The sequence below is a fragment of the Macaca mulatta genome, chromosome 4 (genome assembly GCF_049350105.2).
Source record: "Macaca mulatta isolate MMU2019108-1 chromosome 4, T2T-MMU8v2.0, whole genome shotgun sequence".
Lineage (NCBI taxonomy): Eukaryota > Metazoa > Chordata > Mammalia > Primates > Cercopithecidae > Macaca > Macaca mulatta.
In genome coordinates, this window is record NC_133409.1 from 151,727,321 (window position 1) to 151,753,384 (window position 26,064).

General features: G+C 41.2%; 1 long non-coding RNA gene across 1 annotated transcript in view; it reads right to left on the reverse strand.

Moving 5' to 3' along the window:
• Nucleotides 1-14,915: 14,915 nt before the first annotated feature.
• LOC144340499 (uncharacterized) overlaps nucleotides 14,916-26,064 on the reverse strand; it is a 65,549-nt gene continuing 54,400 nt past the window's right edge. The window contains exon 2 of the long non-coding RNA XR_013416682.1: nucleotides 14,916-16,759. This is a non-coding gene — a long non-coding RNA (uncharacterized LOC144340499). The remainder of the gene's footprint in view (nucleotides 16,760-26,064) is intronic.

A 26,064-nucleotide genomic window follows, 5' to 3' on the forward strand; every position in this document is an offset into this window, starting at 1 on the left:
AAAGAAATTTTCAAGATTCCAGATAAACAATTCAAAACATTCACTTTACAGAAGTTCAGTGAGATACAAAATAATTCTGAAAAAAAAAATACAAAGAAAACATACAAATAATTCAGGATATGAATAAGAAGTTTAAAAAAGATATAGATTTAAAAAAAAAAAACAGAAATTCTGGAATTAAAGAATTCATGACATGGAATTCCAAATACATTTGAAAGTTTCAACAATACACTAGGTCAGGCAGAAGGAAGAATTCCAAATCTTGAAGATATACATTGTGAAATAATTCAATAAGTTAAGCAATGTCAAAAGCAATACCAATAAGACAGGCACAAGCCACCACATCCAGCTAATTTTGTGTGTGTGTGTATTTTTAGTAGAGACAGGATTTCACCATGTTGTCCAGGATGGTCTCGATCTCTTGACCTCATGATCCACCCACCTCAGCCTCCCAAAATCCTGGGATTACAGGTGTGAGCCGTCACGCCCAGCTCTAACAGCAGATTTCTTAGCAGAAATCTTACAGGCCTGAAGAGAATAGGATAGTATAATCAAAGCCCTGAAAGAAAAGAAGTGCCAAGCCAAGAGTAATAAACCAAGCATAATTATTCTTCATAATTGAAAAAGAAATTATCTTTCCAAGACAAGCAAATGCTGAAAGGTTTCATTACCACTAGACAGGGCATACAGGAAATGCTCAAGAAAGTCCTAAACCTGGAATTGAAAGGACAACGTTTTCAACATTTCCACATTATTACCAAGAAAACATACACAAGTATAAAACTCACTGGTAAAGCAATCACACAAAAGAGGAAGAGAAAGTTCTCAAATGGTCCTACAACAGAAATCCACTAAACCATAATGATAAGCAATAAGAGAAAAAGACAAAGGACATGCAAAACAACCAGAAAACAACAATGTGACAGGAACAAAGCTACTGGGAACAGGCCCCCCGAAATCTGGCCATAAACTGGCCCCAAAACTGGCCATAAACAAAATCTCTGGAGCACTGTGACATGTTCATGATGACCATGACGCCCACGCTGGAAGGTTGTGGGTTTACTGGAATGAGGGCAAGGAACACCTGGCCCACCCAGGGTGAAAAACTGCTTAAAGTTGTTCTTAAACCACAAACAATAGCATGAGCGATCTGTGCCTTAAGGACATGCTCCTGTTGCAGATAACTAGCCAAGTGCATTCCTTTATTTTGGCCCATTCCTTTGTTTCCCATAAGGAATACTTTTAGTTAATCTATAATCTATAGAAGCAATGCTTATCACTGGCTTGAGTTAATAAATACGTGGGAAAATCTCTGTTTCAGGCTGCCTGCTCTGAAGGATGTGAGACCCCTGCTTTCCCACTTCACACCTCTATATTTCTGTGTGTCTGCCTTTAATTCCTCTAGCGCCACTGGGTTAGGGTCTCCCTGACTGAGGTGGTCTCAGCAGAAAGCCTCACATATTAATAAAAATCTGGAATGTAAACAGATTAAATTCTCCACTTACAAGATTTAGAATGACTGAATGGGTAGAAAACATGATCTAACTATATTCTGCTTACAAAAAAACTCACCGGTAACACCACCTCACCAGAATCTGTAGAGACAGAAGGTAGAAGAATGGCAAGAGGTTATCTATGCAAATGGAAACCAAAAGTGAGCAGGAGTAGCTATACTTATAGCAGATAAAATAAACTGTAAGTCAAGAACAATTTTCTTAAAACATAAGGAAGGCCATCACATAATCATAAAGAGATCCAACCAAGAAGAGAATAGAGCAATTCTAAATATATATGCACTAAATACTGGAGCATCTAGATTCATAAAACAAATATTGCTACATCTAACAAGAGACATAGACTCCAATACAATAAGAGAGGGGAGTTTCAACTTCCCAACCTCAGCATGAGACAGACCATCTACACAGAAAATCAAGAAAGAAATAGTGGATTTAAACTGAATTTTACACCAAATAAAGCTAACAGATATTTACAGAGCATTCTATCTAACACTACAGAATATACACTCTTTTCAGAAACACATGGATCATTTTTTGGGAGAGAGACTATGTTAACTGACAAAACAAGTCTCAACACATTTTCAAAAATTGAAATCATATTAAGTATCTTCTCTGGCCACAATGGAAAAATACTAGAAATATACACCAAGAGAAATGTTGGCAACTATACAGATACATGGAAATTAAACAACATGCTCCTGAATTACCATTGAGTAAACAGAGATATTAAGATGTAAATCAAAAAGTTTCTTGAAACAAATGAAAATGGAAACACAATATACCAAAACCTGTGGGATACAGTTAGACAGGGCTCAATGGGATGTTTATAGCAATAAATACCTACCTAAGAAAAGTAGAAACATTACAGGGCTAAAAGGGATGTTTATAGCAATAAATACCTACCTAAGAAAAGTAGAAACGTTACAAACTAACAATATAATAATGAACCTCAAGGAACTAGAAAAGCAAGGAAAAAACTCATCCAAAATTAGCAGAAAAGAAATAATAAAGATCATAGTAGAATTGAATAAAAACTTTTAAAAACCATGTAAATGATCAACAAAGTGAAAAGTTTGTTCTTCACAAACATAAGCAAAATTGGAAAACCACTAGCTAAACAAACCTAGAACAAAAGAGAGAAAATTTGTTAAGAATAAAAGTTCCTCTACAAAGTTTTCCTTTTTGGTTTAGAATGATGTGTTAAGAAGATAGTTCCTCTTAAAAGCTTCCTTTAAGTTTCCGTCACTCTTCATACTAACAAATCTTCTATTTTACTAATGACTTCTTGTGGTACCCTCAAGTAGTTGTTGCATACAGTAAGGAAATAAACACATTTTATGTTCTTGTACTTGAACCAAGGTTTAACTCCTTTGTTCTCTAGTCTGCCTGGATCTGCCTAGACATGCCCAGACATGTTCCAGCTTGAAGTCTATGTTCTTTCCTTATTTGGAAATATTATTGTCTTCTTGGTTTCCCATAAGCGACCCCCTTTTTTCCTTCATTCCCCATTGCGCCTTTACCCTATTTGGGAAAGTTTAAGTTTTTAGCCAATTGGGATCAGTTTATATTGTGTGGTCCAGTTCCAGCCAATGGAGACAGGACACAATAGTAGAAACAACTTGCCTTAGGAATAAAAGCCCTGCTTTCCTTTGTTCTGGGTGCTCTCGTGGCAATCAGGCTTATGGGTAGCACCTTTCTGCAGAAGTAAAAATTGCCTTGCTGAGAAATCCCTTGTTCAAGTGTTCCTTTTCTTTGTGACTCCAAGCTTTATTTTTAACAATTTTCTGGGGGCTCATCCAGGATTCCCATTCTCCTTTGGGAAGGGGTCTTTGGTCGCCTCATCTAGGGGAGGCACACCTCACTGCCCCACAGCGGTGGCCCCAGGGATGGGAGATTGAGACTACCCATCGTGACGAACAAATCCAGGCTCTCAGCATTGTCGAAGGAGAAGGCCTGCAAGTACCACAATGACCAGGTAACTCTGTGCAGAGACCAAGGTAAAAAAGTCGCAAGGACAACAGTATTTCCTTGGTGGTGGGGATATTCTGGAGGTCAAAGGGCGTGAAAGGTAACAAGCACTACTGCTGTGCAGAGTGAGTGAGTCCAATCTGTGGTTCCGTGGTCACCTCATACAGCTTATGGTGGACCTCTTGTAGGGATACTTATGTTGGGGTTTATGCAGTCCCACTGATGCTAAGAGGAGCCTAATTTCCTCTGGGAAAGCAGCCAGAGTGGACAAAGCAAAAGGAGAGGAGTGCAGGGAAGCTCCAGGGTAGGGATTAAACCTCCAGGGAAGGATAGGTGAGAAATCTCTAGTTCAAGGGACTGAGCCTAACCAGTATTCAACATGGGAAATACCCTGAGTAACAGAGAAGGTAAAAAGGAAAGGGCAGACAGTGAAATCACCTCTGATAGTCCTTTAGGACTCATGTTAAAATATTGGAAGGATACAAGAGGACTAAACATAAGAAAAAGCAACAGATGATAAAGTATTATTGTTTCATTTAGACCAAGGAACCTATTCTAAAGCTTTCAGCTTTCTGGCCAAAATTCGGGTCAAATGAGGATTGGACTTGCCGGCTTTTAATAGAATATGTAAATGATAAGAGTCCTGTTTCCCAGGAGGAAATACAATATGTTCTGTGTTGGTGGCAAGGGCCCATCCTCCTTTGTTATCTGAAAACTAAAGAAGACAAGCCAGAAACTACTTCTCATGAAATTAATACCCCTTACTCCAAGAACCCCACCAACACGTGGGACCCCTTAGACCATCTTCCACCACCAAACATTCTTCTCCCCTCCCAGTAGACCAACATCCCCCACCTCCCCCTCCAGTAGATGTAACAGTCCCAGATCTTTCCCCTACTCAGATTTTTTTCCCTCCTTATAACACTTGATTCTTGGGGTCATCCCCAGTTTGAATGCCCTCCCTCAGAAAGACTTCAACATGAGTTAGAACAATGTAAAAAGGATATCCAAAACTTCCCTTTTCCCTCTTCCTCTAGGGGTTTGGCTACAAACTTCTTCCCATTGAGGGAAATGCCTCTAGGAGGAGGGAGCATTGGCTTTGTAAATGCTTCCCAACCAGTTCAGAAGTCCAGAGCTTGAAGAGGGAACTCAAGCCACTCTTAGACGATCCTTATGGAGTGGCAGATCAAATTGATCAATTTTTAAGACCCCAGTGGTATACTGGGGCTGAGTTAATGTCCATCATAGGCATCCTTTTCTCAGGGGAAGAAAGGAGCAGGATGCATAGGGCCGCTATGACCATTTGGGAGCATGAGCATCCTCCAGGTCAAAACGTCCCTGCAGCCAAACAGAAATTTTCTGCTCAAGATCCCCAGTGGGATAATAACAACATAGCTCATAGGAGGAATATGAGAGACCTGCAAGAAATGATAATAAAAGGAATTAGAGAATCGGTACCCCGCAGGCAGAATATGACCGAAGCTTTTAATATACAGCAAGAAAAGGATGAGGGGCCTATGGAATGTTTTGATAGGCTCAAGGAACAAATGAGGAAATATGCTGGTTTGGGTGGAGGAGACCCACTTGGACATGGAATGTTAAAGCTTCACTTTGTCACAAATAGCTGGCCAGACATTACCAAGAAATTACAAAAGATAGAAAACTAGAAGGACCATCCCATAGGGGAACTCTTAAGGGAGGCCCAAATGGTGTATGTACAGATGGATGAAGAAAAGCAAAAGCACAAAGCAAAGATTCTGCTGTCCTTACAGCAGGGAACTCCCCAATAGGCAGTTCAAAGAAATGTTGCTGGTAAATCTTTACGTACCCGACTGCCAGACCCTGTAACAGAGGTAAAGGAATCAAACCAGGGAACAAGGGAATAAAAAGAGGAATAGTGCAGAAGAAATGCTTCAAATGTGGGAAGGAAGGTCACTTCGTAAGAGAATGACCTGAATGGAAGAAAGAAAAAGAAATCACCCCACTTATGATCTTTGAGGAGGAATGGGGGGCCAGGGACTCTACTCTTTTTACCTCTGGTCTCACCAAAAGCCCCTGATAAATGTAGAGGTGGGACCCAAACCTGAGAATATCACCTTTTTAATTGACTCAGGAGGTGCTCATTCCTCAGTTTGTTATCTTCCCCCTAGTGTAACTTGGTCACAAGAAGAACTTTTTATTTTGGGAGCAAAAGGAGAGGGGTTTAAAGCAGAAGTCTTAGAAGAAACAAAAATTAAACCCCAACCCACAGACCCCTGATCTTTGCCCAGAACACAGATGTTTAGATTTAATTAGTTATCAAAGAAAAGTTAGACCTGATCGAAATGAAACACTCTTTCAGACTGGGAAACACCTGTTTGTAGATGGTTCCTCCCAAATAATCAAAGGAAAAAGGCATAACGAGTATTCAATGATAGATGGAGATACCCTCACAGAAACAGAGTCTGAAAGGTTACCAAATGATTGGTCTGCACAAACATGTGAGTGTTCACATTAAATCAGGCCTTAGGTTGGGCACGGTGGCTCATGCCTGTAATCCCAGCACTTTGGGAGGTCGAGGTGGGCAGATCACGAGGTCAGGAGATCAAGACCATCCTGGCTAACACAGTGAAACCCCATCTCTCCTAAAAATACAAAAAAAAAATTAGCCGGGCATTGTGTCGGGCGCCTGTAGTCCCAGCTACTCCGGAGGCTGAGGCAGGGGAATGGCGTGAACCTGGGAGGTGGAGCTTGCAGTGAACCGAAATGGTGTCACTGCACTCCAGCCTGGATAACAGAGTGAAACTCCATCCCAATTAAAAAAAAAAAAAAAAAAAAAATCAGGCCCTAAAATTTCTGCAAATCAACAAGGAACAATCTATACAGACTCCAACTATGCATTTGCAGTAGCCCATAGTTTTGGAAAAATTTGGACTGAGTGGGACCTCATTAACAGCTAAGGTCAAAATTTACTCCATAGTGACCTAATAATACAAGTACTGGAAAATTTACAGTTATCAAAAACAATAGCTGTTGTACATGTCCCGGGACATCAAAGGAATCCTTCATTTGAAGGCCAGGGAAATGATCTCACTGACCAAATAGCTAAGTAAGCTGCCTCTTCTCCAGCAGAACCCATTTTTCGACTAACCCCTTGTCCTCCATCTCCAGCTGCACTCCCTATCTTCTCTCAAGTAGATCAGAAAAAAATTTAAAAAATTAGGAACTGAGGAAACTCAAAAAGAAAGTGGTTATTACCAGATGGAAGGGAAATGTTATCCAAACCTCTTATGAGGGAAATACTGTCATAGCTTCATCAATGATCTCACTGGGGTCCTCAAACCATGTGTGATGTAGTCCTTAGGGTTTATGGGTGCATAGGAATATACACCCTCACCAAGCAAATAGTGGAAACTTGTATAGTGTGCAGAAAATCTCATAAGCAGACCCTAAAAAGACAACCTCCCAGAGGGAGAAATCCTGGGTTAAGGCCATTTCAAAGTGTCCAAATCAACTATATTGAAATGCGCCCAATAGGCCACCTTAAGTATTTACTGGTAATAGTAGATCATCTTACCCACCCATCTATCCACCCACTGGATAGAAGCCATCCCTTTTCCAAGTGCAACAGCCAGCAATGTGGTCAAAGCCCTGCCAGAACATAGCATACCCGGGTTTGGAATAATAGAGAATATTGATTCAGATAATGGGACCCACTTTACCACACACATTATTAAAGGACTAATCCAAGTATTAGGGATAAAATGGGAATATCATACTACTTGGCCTCTGCCTTCATCAGGGAGAGTAGAAAGAATCTATCAAACTTTAAAGAATCATCTAACCAAATTAATTTTAGAAACTCGGATGCCATGGACAAAATGTCATCCCATTGCTTTACTAAGAATCTAAACTGCCCCTTAGAGGGATCTTGGCCTGTCGCCTTATGAAATGCTTTATGGGTTACCTTATCTAAACACTACTACTGACCTTCCTATGAACAAAACAAAACATTAGTTCCTTAGAAATTATGTATTTGGTCTGTCTTCTACTCTTTCTTCCCTCAGGACTCAAGGTTTCCTTGCACAGACTCCACCCCTTGAATTCCTGGCCCACCAGTGTCAACCCAGAGATCATGTCCTTATCAAAGGCTGAAAAGAGGGAAAGTTCGAGCATACCTGGGAAGGACCCTATCTGGTGCTCACAACAACTGAAACAGCAGTTCAGACCACTGAGAAAGGGTGGACCCATTATACTCGAGTCAAGAAGGCATCACCGTCTCCAGAGACATGAACTGTTACTCCGTCGACTCCCACCAGAGTGACAATAAAAAGAAAAACGTAATCTGTATATCTCTCTTTCTTCTTTTCTTTCCCTTAACTGCCCCCACCTCATCATTGATGTAACTAGATCAAGTTTGCCCAAAATTATTACCTTTCATGTGTGTCTAGTCATGTCCTGTGGAAATTTACAGGACCAAAGACAGCTTACTGCCTCAGATAAATATCTTTGTCCCTCTTGGACTTCCTCAGATTGGAAAGATATAGCAAATTCCTGTAAAGATCATGATAAAATAGTAGTTGTATTAACTGGTGGGAATGGGACTCTTGTCCCCTTAAAACAGAGTCCCTATGCTATACTTGGTCTGATGTCCTGTGGAACACCAAAGCCCCAGGCTGGACTTCTCCCACCAGTCTGCCAGTCCTTAAAGCCATACATCCTTTTTACAAAAGGGAATGCCTCTTCTCATTGTCCATATAACCAATGTAATCCTATTCAGCTTACTATTACTATTGCAACATCCCAAAACTCTTCCCCTTCATTAAGTCGTATTTATGGCATATGGACCAACATCTCAGGAAAGGATCCTAGGGGAATTTTTGAAATCTGCTTTATTGCCCCTTCCACCTCTCTATCACATCTTCCTCAAACCATCACCCCACCTGTACCCAGGGACAAAATCAAAGTAGTGATAGTAGAAGTAAAAGACCTGAGGCAAACTCTAGCCATTGAAATAGGGTCTAAGGATGCAAATGCCTGGCTGGAATGGATTAAATATTCCATCCACAGTCAAAATAAGAATGATAGTTATACTTGGGCGCACGGCAGACCAGAGGCCCAAATTGTCCCCTTTCCATTCAAATGGTCTTGTAATAGACCAGATATGGACTCCATGGCAGCTCTGCTCCAAGACCCCACAGCCTGGGGCAATAAATCATGTCAAACAGTTTCTCTGCTATTCCCTGAGGTCTAGCACCCTGCAGGTCAGCCCCCAAAGGCCATTCAGCCTCCATCTTCCGGGACCAAATTTGCTTTGTGTCTCTCACAACAGGGAGAAAATTTGGCTTTCCTTGGAAACCTGACGGGATGCGGTGAGGTCAAGCACTTCCAAGAGCTAACGCATCAGTCTGCCCTTATCCTTCCCCAAGCAGATGTATGGTGGCATTGTGGTGGACCTTTGTGGGATACTCTGCCAAATAAAAGGAGTAGTACTTGTGCTGTAATTCAATTGGCTAGCTCTTTCACCCTGGCATTTCATTCACCAAAAAAAATTTTTTAAATGGCATTTTTGTTAAAATTTAAAAAAGGCATCGTAGTACAAAAAGTGTTCCTGTGAGTCTTTTGATCCCAACATTTATACATATGCTACTGGAGTACCAGATGAATTTAAAGCTTGAAACCGAATAACTGCAGGATTTAAGTCATTATTCAGGTGGGTGCTTATCAATAAAAATGTAGATTGGATAGCCGGGCGCAGCGGCTCACGTCTGTAATCCCAGCACTTTAGGAGGACAAGGTCAGTGGATCACGAGGTCAGGAGTTTGATACCAGCCTGACCAACACAGTGAAACCCTGTCTCTACTAAATATACAAAAATTAGCTGGGCATGGTGGCATGCACCTGTAATCCCAGCTACTCAGGAGAGAGTTGCTTGAACCTGGGAGGCAGAGGTGGCAGTGAGCCAAGATCACACCACTGCACTCCAGCGTGGGTGACAGACTGAGACTCCATCTTGAAAAAAAAATGTAGATTGGATAAATTATATTTACTACAATCAGCAATGATTCATTAATTGTACAAGGGATACTATGAGTGAATAGCTGTGCAACTAGGACCCACCAGTCAGATGACTTGGGAAAATAGAATAGCACTAGACATGATACTAGTAGAAAAAGGCAGGGTTTGTGTTATGATTGGAACTCAATGTTGTACTTTTATCTATAATAATACTGCCCCTGATGGAGCTATAACAAAAGCACTACAAGGTCTTACTGCTTTATCAAATGAACTAGTTAAAAACTCTGGAATAAATGATCCTTTCACTAGCTTAATGGAAAGGTGGTTTGGTAAGTGGAAAGGACTTGTGTCCTCAATTCTCACCTCACTGACTCTCATAATCAGTGTACTTATCCTTGTAGAAAGTTGTGTTATACCTTGCATTCGTGGATTAGTGCAAAGGCTTATAGAAAAGGCTCTTACCAAAACCCCTTTGAATTCTCCTCCCCCTTCCTCAGATAAGTTGTTCCTTCTAACTGATCAAGAAGAGCAACAAAGTCAAGATATGGTAAGGAGATTTGAAGAGGAAAAATTGTAAAATCAAGAGGGGGAAACTGTAAAGAATAAAAGTTCCTCTCCAAAGTTTTCCTTTTTAGTTTAGCATGATCAGTGTTAAGAAGATAGTTCCCCTTAAAAGCTTTCTTTAAGTTTCCCTTGCTCTTCATACTAACAAATCTTCTAATTTACAAATGACTCTTTATTATGCTTCAAGTAGTTGTTACAACAGTAAAGAAACAAACACATTCTATGTTCTTGTACTTGAACCAAGGCCTCACTCCCAGTCTGCCTGGATCTGACCAGACATGCCCAGACATGTCCCAACTTGCAGCCTATGCTGTTGCCTTATTTGGAAATATTATTGTCTTCCTGGTTTCCCATAAGTGACCCCCTCAATTCCTTTGTTCCCCATTGCACCTTTACCTTATTTAGGAAAGTTAACATTTTTAGCCAACTGGGATCAGTTTAGATTGTGTGGCCCAGCTCCAGCCAATGGAGACAGGACACAACAGTAGAAACAACTTGCATTAGGAATAAAAACCCCTGCCTTCCCTTGTTCTGGGTGCTCTCGTGGCAATCAGGCTTACGGGTAGCACCCTTCTGCAGAAGTAAAAATTGCCTTGCTGAGAAATCCTTTGTTCAAGTATTCATTTTCTTTGTGACTTTGAGCTTTATTTCTAACAGACTCAAACAAAATCAGGAAAGAAAAGAGAAACATTACAACTGATATTGCAAAAATACAAAAGACCATCAGAGACTATTAGGAACAATTCTGTACTGACAAACTGGAAAACCTGGAGGAAATGGATAAATTCCTGGAAACAAACAACCTACCAAGATTAAATTAGGAAGAATAGAAAACCTGAAGCCCTAACATCCATGAACCATTCTCACAGTGGGTCCCTGACCACCCTGTGATTATTTCCTCAGTGCTGGTTTGCATAATTGAAATAGACCTACTCAGCAACAGGCAAAATCCACAGATCAGTTCCTTTTTTTAACTTTTATTTTCAGTTCAGGGATACAAGTGCAGGCTGTTTTACAGGTAAACTTGCGTTGTGGGAGTTTGGTGCACAGACTATGTAATCACCCAGGTTTTAAGCCTAGTATGCGTTCATTATTTTCCCTGATCCTCTTCTTCCTCCCTCCCTCCACTTTCTGAAAGGCACCAGTGTGTGCTATTCCCCTCTATGTCTCTATGCATTCTCATCATTTAGCTCCCACTTAGAAGTGAGATCACGCAGTATTTGGTTTTCTGTTTTTGCATTAGTTTGCTAAGGATAATGGCTTCCAGCTCCATCCATGTCTCTGCAAAGGACATGATCGTGTTCCTTTGTCTGGCTGCACAGTATTCCATGGTATCTATGTATGACATTTTTTTATCCAGTCTATAATTGATGGGCATTTAAGTTGATTCCATGTCTTTGCTATTGTGAATAGTGCTGCAATGAACATATGTGTGCCTATGTCTTTATAATAGAATGATGTGTATTCCTTTGGGTATAATGATATTTCTGTCTGTAGGTCTTTGAGAAATCATCACACTCTCTTCCACAATGGCTGACCTAATTTGCACTCCCACCAACAGTGTATAAATATTCCTTTTTCTCTACAACTTTGCCAGCATCTGTTTTTTGACTTTTTCATAATGGCCATTCTGACTGGTGTGAAATGGCATCTCACTGTGGTTTCGATTTGCATTTCTCTAATAATCAATGATGTTGAGCATTTTTTCATGTTTGTTGGCTGCATGTATGCCTTCTTTTGAGAAGTGTCTGTTCATATGTTTTGCCCACTTTTTAACGCGGTTGTTTTGTTTTTTCTTGTAAATTTGTTTAACTTCCTTATAGATATTACACTTTTGTCAGATGCATAGTTTGCAAAAATTCTTCCCCCATTCTGTAGGTTGTTTACTCTGTTGATAGTTTCTTTTCCTGTGCAGAGCTCTTTAGTTGAATTAGATCCCATTTGACCATTTTTGCTTTTGTTGCACTTGCTTTTGGCATCTTTGTCGTGAAATCGTTGCCCATGCCAATGTCCTAAATGGTATTGCCTAGATTGTGTTAGGGTTTTTACAGTTTTGGATCTTAAATGTAAGTCTTTAATCCATTTTGAGGTGATTTTGGTATATGGTGTAAGAAAGGGGTTCAGTTTTAATCTTCTGCATATGGCTAGCCAATTATCCCAGCAGCATTTATGAGTAGGGAGTCCTTTCCCCAATGCTTGTTTTTGTCAGGCTTGTCAACAATCATAGTTGTAGGTGTGTGGTCTTATTTCTAGGTTCTCTATTCTGTCCCTTTGGTCTTTTTGTCTGTTTTTGTACCAGTACCATGCTGTTTAGGTTACTGTAGACTCAAAATGTAGTTGAAATCAGGTAGCATACGCTGGACATGGTGGCTCACACGTGTAATCCCAGCACTTGGGGAGGCAGAGGCAGATGGATCACGAGGTCAGGAGTTTGAGACCAGTCTGGTCAACAAGGTGAAACCCCATCTCTACTAAAGATACAAAAAATTAGCTGGGTGTGGTGGCACGTGCCTGTAATCCCAGCTACTTAGGAGGCTGAGAAAAGGAGAATCACTTGAACTCAAAAGGCAGAGGTTGCAGTGAGCCGAGATCTCACCATTGCACCCAGCCTGGATGACAGGATGAGACTCTGTCTCAATCAAAAAAAAAAAAAAAATCTGGTAGTGTAATGCCTCCAGCTTTGTTCCTTGTGTTTAGGATTGCTTTGGCTATTCAGGCTCTTTTTTGGTTCCAGGTGAATTTTAAAATAGTTTTTTCTAGTTCTGTGAAGATGTCAGTGGTAGTGGCCGGGCGTGGTGGCTCACACCTGTAATCCCAGCACTTTGGGAGTCTATTCCTTCACTAAACTATTATTGAGAGTTTTAAACATGAATAGATGTTGAATTTTATCAAAAGCCCTTTCTGCATCTACTGAGATAATCATGTGGTTTTTTGTCTTTAGTTCTATTTATATAATGAGGCACATTTATTAATTTACGTATGTTGAGTAAATGTTGCATACTGGGGATGAAGTCTACTTGATTGTGGTGGATAAGCTTTTTAATGTGCTGCAGGATTCAGCTTGCCAGCATGTTGTCGAAGATTTTTGCATCAATGTTCATCAGGAATATTGGCTTGAAGTTTTCTTTTCTGTTGTTGTTGTATCTCTGCCACATTTTGGTATCAGGATGATGCTGGCCTAATAGAATGAGTTAGGGAGAAGTCTCTCCTCCTCTTTTTTTTTTTTTTTTTTTGGAATAGTTTCAATAGTAATAGTACCAGCTCTTCTTTGTACATCTAATAGAATTTGCCTGTCAATCATCTGGTCCTGGGTTTTTTTGGTTGGTAGGCTGTTTATTACTGCCTTAATTTCAGAACTCATTTTTAGTCTGTTCAGTGATTCAATTTCTTCCTGCTTCAGTCTTGGAGGGGGCAGGTGTATGTGTCTAGGAAATTGATCCTTGTCTTCTAGATTTTCCAGTTTATTTGCATAGAGGTGTTCATAATATTTTCTGGTGGTTGCTTGAATTTCTGTGTGGTCAATGGTATTATCCCTCTTATTGTTTCTAATTGTGTTTATTGGAATCTTCTCTCTTTTCTTCTTTACTAGCCTAGCTAGGGGTCTATTGATTTTATTAATTTAAAAAAAAAAAACCTAGGCCAGGAGCGATGTCCTAACCCCTGTAATCCCAGCACTTTGGGAGGCTGAAGCAGGTAGATCACCTGAAGTCAGGAGTTCAAGACCAGCCTGACCAACATAGATAAACCCCATCTCTCTTAAAAATACAAAAAATTAACGAGGCATGGTGACATATGCCTATAATCCCAGCTACTTGAAAGACTGAGGCAGGAGAATCGCTTGAACCCGGGAGGCGGCGGTTACAGTGAGTCAAGATCATGCTACCGCACTTCAGCCTGGATAACAAGAGTGAAACTCCATCTCAAAAAAACAAAAAACAAAAAACTCCTGAATTCGTTGATCTTTTGAGTCGTTTTTCATGTCTCTGCCTCCTTCGGGAGACAATGCCTTTGTTAATTTTTTTTTATTATGTCTTGTCTTCTGCTAGCTTTGGGATATGTTTGCTCTTTGTTCTCAAGTTCTTTTGGTTGTGATTTTAGGTTGTTAACTTGAAATCTTTCTAACTTTTTGATGTGGGCATTTAATGCTATCAATTTCTCTCTGAACACTGCCTTAGCTGTTTCCCAGAGATTCTGATACATTGTATCTTTGTTCTCATTATCTTCAAAGAACTTCCTATTTGTGCCTTAATTTCATTATTGACCCAAAAGTCGTTCAAGAACAGATTATTCAATTTCTATGTAATTGTCTGGTTTAAGTGAATTTCTTAGTCTTTATTTTGAATTTGATTACACTGTGGTCCAAGAGACTATTTGTTGTGATTTCAGTTCTTTTGCATTTGCTGAGGAGTGTTTTACTTCCAATTGTGTGATCGATTTTAGAGTAAGCGCCATGTGGCAATGCGAAAAATGTGTATTCTTTTGCTTTGGGGTGAAGACTTCTGTAGATATTTATCAGGTCCATTTGATCCAGGACTGAGTTCAGGTCCTGGATATCTTTGTTAATTTTCTATCCTGATGATCTGTCTAATATTGTTAGTGGAGTATTAAAATCTCTTCCTATTATTGTGTGAGATTCTAAGTCTCTTTGAAGGTCTCTAGGAACCTACTTTATGAATCTGGGTGTTCCTGTGTTGGATGCATATATATTTCAGACAGATCTCCTTGTTGAATTAAACCATTTACCATTACGTAATGCCCTTCTTTGTCTTTTTTGATCTTTGTTGGTTTAACACCTGTTTTGTCAGAAACAAGGGTTGCAACCCTGGCTTTTTTTCTGCTTTCCATTTGCTCAGTAAATTTTCTTCCTTCTTTTTATTTTGAGACTATGTGTGTCATTGCGTGTGAAATGGGTGTATAGAAGACAGCATACTGATAGACCTTGGTTCTTTATCCAGCTTGCCACGCTTTGTCTTTTAAATGGGGCATTTACCCCGTTTACATTTAAGGTTAGTATTGATATGTGTGGATTTGATCCTATCATCATGATGTTAGCTAGTTACTTTGCAGACTTGCTTATGTGGTTGCTTTATTGTGTCACTAGTCTGTGTACTTCACTGTGTTTTTGTAGTGGCTGGTAACTGTCTTTCCATGTTTAGTGCTTCCTTCAAGAGTTCTTGTAATGCAGATCTAGTAGTAATGAATTCCCTTGGCATTTGTTTGCCTGAGAAGAATCTGATTTCTCCTTTGCTTATGAAGCTTAGTTTGGTTGGATATGAAATTCTGGGTTGGAAACTCTTTTCTTTGAGAGTGTTGAGTATTGGCCCTCAATCTCTTCTGGCTTGTAGGATTTCCACTGAGAGATCCACTATTAGTCTGATGGGCTTTCCTTTGTAGGTGATCTGGCCTTTCTCTCTGGCTACCCTTGACATCTTTTTCTTTCATTTTAACCTTGGAGCATCTGATGATTATTTGTCTTGGGGATGATGGATGATCTTCTCATGGAGCAAATTACTGGGATCCTCTGCATTTCTGAATTTGAATGTTGGCCTGTGTAGCTAGGTTGGGGAAGTTTTCATGGATGATATCCTGAAATGTTTTCCAAATTGGTTCCATTCTCCCCATCTCTTTCAGGTACACCAATCATTCATACATTCAGTTTCTTTACATAATCCCATGTTTTTCAGATGTTTTGTTCATTCCTTTTCATTCTTTTTTCTTTAGTCTCGTCTTCTTGTCTTATTTCAGAAAGCCAGTCTTCAAACACTGAGATTCTTTTCTCCATTTGCTCTATTCTGCTATTAATACTTGTGAGTGCACTGTGAAATTCTTCTAGTGTGTTTTTCAGCTCTGTCAGGTTGGTTATCAGATTCTTTTGCTGATTTCTTCTCACCTTTGTGGGCTTATCTACCCTAAATCTTTGAGGTTGTTGACCTTTGAGTGGGTTTTCTTTTCTCTTCTTTTGTTTTCTCTTTTAACAGTCTGGCCACTTTTCTTTTGGGCTGTACAGTTTGCTGGGGTCTGCCACAGTCCCTAGTTGCCTCAGATTTTCCAGTACCTGAAGGTATCACCAGTGAAGGTTATGTAACAGCAAAGATGGCAGTCTGCCCCTTCCTCTGGGAGGTCTGTTCCAGGAAAGTATAGACCTGTTGCCAGACTGAAACCTTTAGGAGATGGTGGAGACACTGGCTGTGAGGTCTTGCCCAGTCAGGAGGAACAGGATCAGGATCTAGAGGTTTACAAAAGGAGGAGACACAGAAATGAACCATTGAGCTCCCTCAGGAGTCACAGAAATGAACCACTGAGCTGGAAGCTAAGACAGACACCCGGGCCTTCAGCTCCTCATGATTCTGAATCAACAAAGGAAGGAGTGACTGCACCGTCTGGGGTGATTGGTCCTGGTCATCACGGGGAATTGGTCTGCTACTTCACAATGGCAGTAACAGGACTATGTCTGAAACACAAGAGATCTTTTAGAGCATCTCTTAGTAATACTCTGCCCTATAATTAAAGTCAATAAAAACTACAACAACCCAAGTCAGGTAGGACTTTTAATGACCCATTCCCATCAGAAATGAAGGTTTGAGTCACCCAAGCAGGAAAAGAAACCTGATCAGCTGATGGACTTGCTGAAAGCAATGGGAATATGGGGTGATGAGTGAAAAACAGCAAAAGTATTTATAAATACTAGTTGTGGCCGGCACAGTGGCTCATGCCTGTAATCTCAGCACTTTGGGAGGCTGAGGTAGGTGGATAGCTTAAGTCTAGGAATGTGAGACCAACCTGAGCAAAATGCTGAAACTCCATGTCTACTGAAAATAAATACAAAAAATGAGTCAGACTTGAAGGTGTGCTTGTAGTCCCAGCTACTTAGGAGATTGAGGTAGGAGGACCACTTGTGCCCAGGAGGTGGAGGTTGTAGTGAGCCGAGGTAATGCCACTGCACTCCAGCCTGGGCAACAGAACAAGACCCTGTCTCAAATAAATAAATAAATAAATAAATAAATAAATAAATAACCAGCTGTAACCATGTGAGCACTTACAGAAATAAGCACAGTAAATGTTATCAGCATTACTTCCTTATGTTTTTATAATGATATTTCTGTCTGTGTGTATGTATCCATACATGTTTTGAGCAAATACCTTTCTTTTCATCTTTTCCTGATCATCTTGTAATAAAACATAAGACGTGCTAACAATAGTTCCCTTTTATTAATGATGGTGTAACTTTTATTACACATGGTATTTAGGTTACGGTACATCAAAGAGAAGAGTACACATCATGCATTCAGTTTGAATCTTTTTCTGAGGAAAGGGTTAGTGTGTTTTTAGTTGGATGCAAGCTAATTGTATCATCTTTGGCAAAAGTATGACTTTAACTTGTTTTTTGTTTTTGTTTTTGTTTTTGTTTTTTTGAGACGGAGTCTCGCTCTGTTGCCAGGCTGGAGTGCAGTGGCCGGATCTTAGCTCACTGCAGGCTCCGCCTCCCAGGTTCACACCATTCTCCTGTCTCAGCCTCCCGAGTAGCTGGCACTACAGGCGCCCGCCACCTTGCCCGGCTAGTTTTTTGTATTTTTTAGTAGAGATGGGGTTTCACCGTGTTAGCCAGGATGGTCTCGATCTCCTGACCTCGTGATCCACCCATCTCGGCCTCCCAAAGTGCTGGGATTACAGGCTTGAACCACCGCGCCCGGCCTTATACTTGTTTTTATTTGGAGATGAAGTAAGGTTTAAGAAAATGTTAAGGGGTGCCAAGTTCACCAGCATGGACTGGGATGGTGGGTCTTACGTGTCAATTTTACTAAACCATAGTACCTAGTTATTTAATCAAACACTAATTTATATGTTGCTATGATAGTGTTTTGCAGTTGTGATTAAAATCTGGTATCAATTGATTTTATGAAAAGGAAATTACCCTCAATAATCTAGGTGGGACTTTTTGAATCACTTGAAGGCCTTTGGGCAAAATATGAGGCTTCCCAGAGAAGAAAACGTTCTGCCTGAAGATGACAGTAGCAACTACAGTTTAGGTTTCCAGTCTGCCAGCCTGGTCTACAAAGTTTAGACTGAGCCTGCAACATTGCGATTTCCAGCCTGCCAGCCTGCGGAGGTGTAACTTGTGAGATCAATAATGTAAAATGAGGGGTGGGAAAAGATGTAAAGAAGCAGAGTTTTATATTGGCTTCAATTCAAGATTGTTATAACTGTATTGTTATGTGCATACCATAGTAATCACAAAGAAATAGACACAAAATATACACAAAAGAAAATGAGAAGGCAATGAAAACATATCACTAGAAAAAAATCGACTAAAAACAAAGGAAAGTTGGAATGAAGGAGATGAGGGACAAAACAGCTATAAGACTTGCATAAAACCAACATCACAATTACAGAACTAAATCCTTATCAGTAATTACTTTAAATGTAAATGGATTAAACTCTCCAATCAGAATTCAGAGATTATCACAACGGATAGAATAAAAAGAATCTGGCTGGGCACGGTGTCTTGAACTTGTAATCCCAGCACTTTGGGAGGCTAAGGCTGGCGGATCACAAGGTCAGGAATTCAAGACCAGCCTGGCCAACAAGATGAAACCCTGTCTCTACTAAAAATACAAAAAAATTAGCTGGGTGTAGTGGCAGGTGCCCGTAATCTCAGTTACAAGGAAGGCTAAGGCAGGAGAATTGCTGGAACCAGGGAGGCAGGGGTTAGACATGTTAAACATGTTAAACATTAGACATGTTAAAACTTTCTCTTTAGCAATAAATTTTAAAACTACAGAAAATTTCAGCAAAGACCTAGAAAACCAAAAAGCATTAGCCACACAGTCTTTATTGATTTATACACATAGGAACATCAGTGAAGAAATATATATTGTCTCAAGTGCAAATGATACATTTACCAAGAGAAACTGTATTTCAGGCCATAAAACAATACATTTGAAAATATTGAAATCATACAAGATGTATTTTCTGACCGTATGGAAACACATTAGAAATCAGTAATAATAACATGTTCCTGTGGACTGAATGTTTTTGTCATTCCCTAAATTCACGTATTGAAACCTAATCCCTAATGTGATGGTGTTTGGAGATGGGCCTTTAGGAGGTGATTAAGTCCCGAGGGCAGAGCCCTTATTAGTGAGATTAGTCCCCTTATAAAAGGGACCTCATTGAGCTCCTTTGCTCCTTCCACCATGTAAGGACACCAAGAAAAGACACCATCTGTGAATCAGGACGCACCCTTCATCACACACTCTCTCTGCCATTGTCTTGACCTTGGACTTCCCAGGCTCTGGAATTGTGAGAATTGTGAGAAACGGATTTCTGTTGTTTATAAGCCACACAGACTACGGTGTTCTGTTTCAACAGCCCAAATGGACTAAGATACGTGATCATAAACATACCAAGTATCTGGAAATTAAACATCAAAATTCTGATCGACGATTTTGTCAACGAAGAAATCACAAGAGAAATTAGGACGTCTTCTAAACTGAAGGATATGAAAGTACAATAAATCAAAATCTGTGGCATGTAGCTGCAGTACTAGAGAAAAATTGGTATTTTTAAGTGCCTCTATTAAAAAAGAAGGTCTCAAATTAGCAACTTAGCTTCTGCCATAAAAAACCAAAAAAGAACAAATTAAACCAAAGCATGCAGAGGAAGGAAATAGTAATGAAACAGAAGTCAATGAATCAGAAAGATTAAAAAAAATTAATAAATCCAAAAGTTGGTTGTATGGGAAAATAATCAGTAAATTTTATAAACCCCTAGCTAGATTGATCAAGGCAAAAAGACACAAATTAACAAAATCAAGAAGAAAAGAACATCAGTGCACAGTCTTCAGGTCCTGAAAAGAAATATTAATAATTTCATGCCAATACGTTTGACAACCAAGTGAACAATTTCCTTGAGAGAGAAAACTCAGGAAAATTGACCCAAGAAGAAATACAAAATGTGACCAGCTATATATAAATATCAGAAATTGAATTTGTAATAGAAATCCTTCCCATAGAGGAAATTCCAGGTCCAGAAGTCTTCAATGATGAATTATATGGAACATATAGTTGAGAAATAACATCAATTTTTCAAACACCCTTTTAGAAATCAGAGGAGGCAACCATTTTCAAGTGAATTTATGAGGGAAACATTACTCAGATTTAAAAAAGAAGAAGAAAACTCAGACAACAAAATCGCAAGAAAAAAGAATCAAGAACAACTATTTCTCTTGAGCACAGACCCCAAATTCTTTGCAAAAAGTTATTAAATTCAAATAAACATAAAAAGAACAAAGTGTCATGCCAGATTGTTTTTTTTTTATGGGGAAGTGTTTGGTTCAACACCTGCAAATTAAATAACACAACTCACTCAATTAATACAATAAAAAACAGGCTGGGTGCAGTGGCTCATGCCTGTAATCCCAGCACTTTGGGAGGCCGAGGTCAGCAGGTTACTTGAGGTCAGGAGTTCCAGACCAGCCTGGCCAACATGGCGAAATTCTGTGTCTACTAAAAATACAAAATTAGCCCAACATGGTGGTGGATGCCTATAGTCCTAGCTTCTCAGAAGGGTGAGGCAGGAGAATCTCTTGAACCCAGGAGGCGGAGGTTGCAGTGAGCCAACATCACGCCACTGCACTACAACCTGGGTGACACACTGAGACCCTGTCTCAAAAAAAACCTTTTTTGTTTTGAGACAAGGTCTCACTCTGTTACCAAGGCTGAGTGCAATGGCACGATCATAGCTAACTGCAGCCTCGAACTCTCAGATTCAAGCAATCTTCCTGGCTGTCACAGCTATCTGCACGAGTGCCAGAGCAGACACCAGCAGCTCCGCCTCTGCCACGCCACCTCCACTGCTAGCACAAGCATTGCACAGGAACACCACAGCCCCACATCCGACGGTACCCCACACCAGCCGATGTGCCTGCACTCCACTATGCTGCCTCAGCTGCTGACGTGTTAACACCTGAAACTAAAATAAACAGTAAAAAAACTAAATACCATTTAAAACTTTTTTTTAAAGGTATCAAAGATGCCAAAAGTCAAGTGCAGCAAAAGCAAAAATTGACAAATGGGACCTAATTAAAGAGCTTCTGCACAGCAAAATAAACTATCAACAGAATAAACAGTCAGCCTACAGAATGGGAGAAAATATCACAAACTATGCATCTGACGAAGGTCTAATATCCAGAACCTATGAGGAATGTAAAGACATTAACAAGCAGAAAACAAGCAATCGCGTTAAAAAAGTAGGCAAAAAACAGGGACAAACACTTTTCAAAAGAAGACATACACAGGGCCAGCAAGCATATGACAAGATGATCGACATCACTAATCACTACAGAAATATGAACCCAAACCACAGTGAGATACCATCTCACACGGTCAGAATGGATATTATCACAAAGCCAAAAAGTTACAGATGCTGGCAAGGTTGCAGGGAACAGGGAACGCTTATACACTGCCAGTGGGAATGTAAATTAATTAGTTCGGCCAGTATGGAAAGCAGTTTGGCGATTTTTCAAAGAGCTTAGAATGACCATTTGACCCAGCAATCCCTTTACTGGGTATATCCCCAAAGGAATATAAATCATTCTATCATAAGGACACATGCATGTGTATGTTCATTGCAGGGCTATTCAGAACAGCAAAGACATGGAATCAACCTAAATGCCCATCAATGGTAGACTGGATAAGGAAAATGTGGTACATATACACCATGGAATACTACACATCCATAAAAAAGAACAAGGTCATGTCCTTTGCAGCAACATGGATGGAGCTAGAGGCCGTTATCCTGAGAACTACCACAGGAACAGAAAACCAAACACCAGGAGTTCTCGCTGATAAGGGAGAGCTCAACAGTGAGTACACATGGACTCAAAGAAAGGAACAGTAGACACCAGGGCCTACTGGAGGGTGGAGGATGGGAGAAGAGTGAAGATTTAAAAACTTCCAATCAAGTCCCATGCTTATAACCTGCATTGTGAAATAATCTGTACACCAAACCCCCATGACATGCAATTTAAATATATAACAGGCCTGCACATGTACCACAGAACCTAAAAGTTAAAAAAAATAATGAAAAATAGAATGTAACACTCATTTGTGACAAAATTTGTCAGCAAATAGGAATTGTAGTCAAGTTCTTCAATTTGATAAAGGGCTTCTATGTAAAACCTACAACTCGCATCATATTTTATGATGAAAAGTGATTACTCTCTACCTAAGATCAAGAAAATGGCAAAGCTATTGTCCTGGAGGTCCTGGCCAGAGCATTAAGCCAAGAAAAAGAAATGAAAGACTTATAAATGAAAGAGAAGTAAAATGTCCTAGTTTGCAGGTGACAATATTATGCAAGTGGAAAATATTAAGGCAAATAAAACTTCTAGAAGTAATAAGTGAATTTATCAAAATTGTAGAGTACAACTCCTATACAAAAGTAAAGTCTCTGTAAGTAATGTAAAATCAGAATAACGAAAAATTTAAAAATCCACTTATAAAACATTTATTAAAGTAATACCATGTTCAGACATTAATTTTTTAATAGTGTTTGTGATTTGTACACTAAGATCTATATGGCAGCACCGACAGAAAGTAAAGATGATCGAAATAAACAGAGAAGTAGTGTATTCCAGAACTGGGATCTCCAATGTTATTAATTCTCCAAGATTGAGCTATTAAATTAAGTGCAATTTGAATTAAAACACTGGTGATCTTTAAAAGAAATGTTTAAAGAAATTGGCAAGCTGAAGCTACCATTTCAACGGAAATAAAAATAACTTTGAATAGCCAAAATCATTTTTAAAATGAAGAAATTTGGAGGATGCATAGTGGGTGATTTCAATATTTACTCTAAATTCTAGTAATAAAAAGCAGTGTGATATTGGCATAAAATAGGCATAAATCAATGGAATACAATAAAGCCTACATGAATAGAACCACACAGACCCCGGCTGATCCCAACCCTGACCTAGGGTAGGCGCGCCCTCTTGTGTTCAGACCCCTGTCCTGCTGCCTGGAGCCCAGGGAGACCCAGAGGAGGTCTTGGCTGAGCAGGGGAGGTAGGACCTCAGGGCTACTATCCTTAGCCCTGTGGCCACACGGGGGACGCCGCCGCGCTGCTCTCAGATTCTCTGAACAGAAGAGAGGAGTGGGCTGTAAGTCAGGCAGAGATGGCTGACCCGGGGCTGAGCATCAGGGGGGTGAAGGAGCCTCTGGGCAGCAAGGGACTCCGCAACGATGAGAGGAGAGGGAAGCTCTGGAGCCTTGTGCCGTCCCTGAGGTTTCTGTCTCCTCCCTGCAAACCCTCTCTCCAGCCCTTCATGACAACACTTTGGAAAACCGAAAAGAAGCAGCATTTTCTTCCTCTGCTTCTTTCTTTTCGGTGCTCCTTCTTCATGTAACAATAATAACACGTGCACAGCTGCTTTCCAGGAAGGATGCATGAGACTTGGTCACGTGCTCGTTTCTGGCAGAGGACCTGGGATCTGGGAATAGAGGAAAATGCCCCCTGTAATACCTTTGGAATATTTTGAAGAATCTTTTCAAAACATGTTACCTGAAAAATCCCTCTCCTTGGCAAGGCCCTGTCCAGTGACCGCCCAGTTTACCCAGATGTGGCTGTGCAATGGGGCCAGATTGAGGCCCTCCACGGCGTCGTTCATCCAGCACGCCCAGGTGTCCACACCTCAGAACCTCTGCACAGCTGCTCCCCTGCCTGGAAGCTCATCTCCAGGGCTCCCTTCCACCCTGACATTCTCCTCATTCCCACCACAACCCGTCCCTGCACTGCCCACTTCATGTGGCATCTCCCATCCCCTCTGACCCCACCCTGTACCTTTGGACCCATTTCTTATTGTGGTTTTGAGACCTTTCTGCCTCCCACCTCCCAAACCTCCCTCACCTGTCATCAGATTAGGGCCCCACTCCCTTCATTGGAGCCATTCCCTGTGGGCTCCAGGCCGTTCCTCTCAATCCTGACTTGTAGCTCCTGGTTCCCTGGCTCCCTCTCCAGCAGTGCTGTCTACTTGATCTTGATGACTTCAACATATGCAGATGCGGTGGGCTGGGTAATGGTCCCCAAAGTAGTCCAGCCTCAATCCTTAGAACCTGTGAACAGGTTGCATTACATGGCAAAGGGGACATTACTCGTGTAATGAAGATTAAGGACCTTAAAATAGGGAGATTCTCCTGGACTATTTGCATGGGCCCAATCAAATCACATGAGCCATTAAAAGCACAGAATCTGCTCTGGCTGGAGTCAGAGATGTTGCAGAAGAGGGAGGAAGAGGAGACATAGGAGAGGAAGCCACAGGTTCCAAGCAGGGGCATTGGATGTGCCACAGGGGCCACGTGTAAGGACACAAGACAAGGCGCTAAGAGCTAAGTGTTGCTCTCAAATGACAGTCAGAAAAGAAACAGTGACCTCAGTCCTATCTGCAAGGAACTGAATTCAGATAACAGCCTGAATAAACTTGGGAGTGGATTTTTCCCCAGAGTCTCCAGGAAGGAACACAGACCTGCCCATACCTTGATTTTAGCCCTATGAGACTGGACTTGCAACCCACACATCTGTGACGTGACAAAGAGGCCTGCTTAAAGCCACTCGGCTTGTGGTAATTTTATGACAGCAATAGACACCCATACAGCCGAGAGGACGCCCTCACTCCCTGGCATCTGAGATCCTAAAACAAGAGTGGTATCAGGAGTGTTCCAAGAACACAAGCCAAAGCATGGGGATTTGGGATGAGCTCACCCACTGCCTGGCTGGCCAAGAGGATGCCATCTGGGTTGATGGAGGACACAGAAAGTGCATAGCACAAGGTGCTGCCGAGCAACTGTGAATCTGCCCAGTGCTGACCTGAGAAGATGCCCTGGTTAGGGGAAGCTCTGGCGGGTGTGATGATAGAAGCCTCTGTACAATAACGACAGAGTGAGAGGGAAACCTACAAAGACAGTGAAGTTGGCTGAATACTACTTGGCCGTGTTAGTGTCCTATAAAAGGAGAATGAGAAGCTGAGGATTGTTAACAGCAGTCGGTAGCTATGTGTGAGAGCCTCTGCAGTGTCTCATGGACAGTCCTTTATCTCCTCTAGAGGAAGGGCAGGTAGCATGGAAGAGCAGCTGAAGATATCATTGTGAGGGTCACAGCACTCCAGAGATGTTTGACACTCAGCCAAGGCACGCCTGTTGTGGGAAATCAGGGCCCTGCTGGGGAAACCTGAGATCCTGCAAACTGGAACAGAGTTATCCGATGGGTGCCCTCCAGGACCCTCTGGCATGCAGGGGAGGCTCCCCTTTCTCTGGTAGTGGTTCCCGCTTCCTGTACTGGAAGATGCTGCAGAAGCCTCCCCCCTGTGATGCAGCGGGAACCCCTCTCAGGAGCTTTGCAGGAACCAGCCGGCATGGCCTTGTAGGAGCCCACGGAGCACTTCCGGGATTGGAATGTGAGGGTGTTTGATCAAAGCATCAGAATGTCAGGCTGGATGAATAAAAATCCTTTGGCTTGAGGGCAGTTTCTCAGGACATGGGTTTATCAGGGACTCCAGGGCATGAGGCACACTCACTGCTGGGTGGCTCTATGTAGATGGGGAAAAAATAATGCCCAACTCTCAACAAGTTAGCCATGACTTAGTTGCCCTGGAACATGCAGAGGATGAAATAAGAAGCCTGAGGAAAGTCGAGGTGTGGATGAAGCCATTATGTGAGGCCAGAGGCCCATCAGGGTCATGTCCCACCAGAAGGCCCAGAGGGCACACCTTGTACCAGATCCCTCATGAACATGCTGGTGAGAGAGACCTGCATCACTAAGAAATGTCGGGGATCTGTCCTCTGTAGGATGGGGATGATGATAGGAAACGTGGTCCCAGAGTTGGGCTAGTTACTATCTGTTTGAGGATGTGGCCCTGAAAAGATAGAGATCAAGTGGTGGCAGTGACCTGCAAAAGTCAGAGGGCACAGTTACCATGACAACCCCAACAGAGCAGCCAAGGTTGTGCTTGACCTGCAGGGAGTGT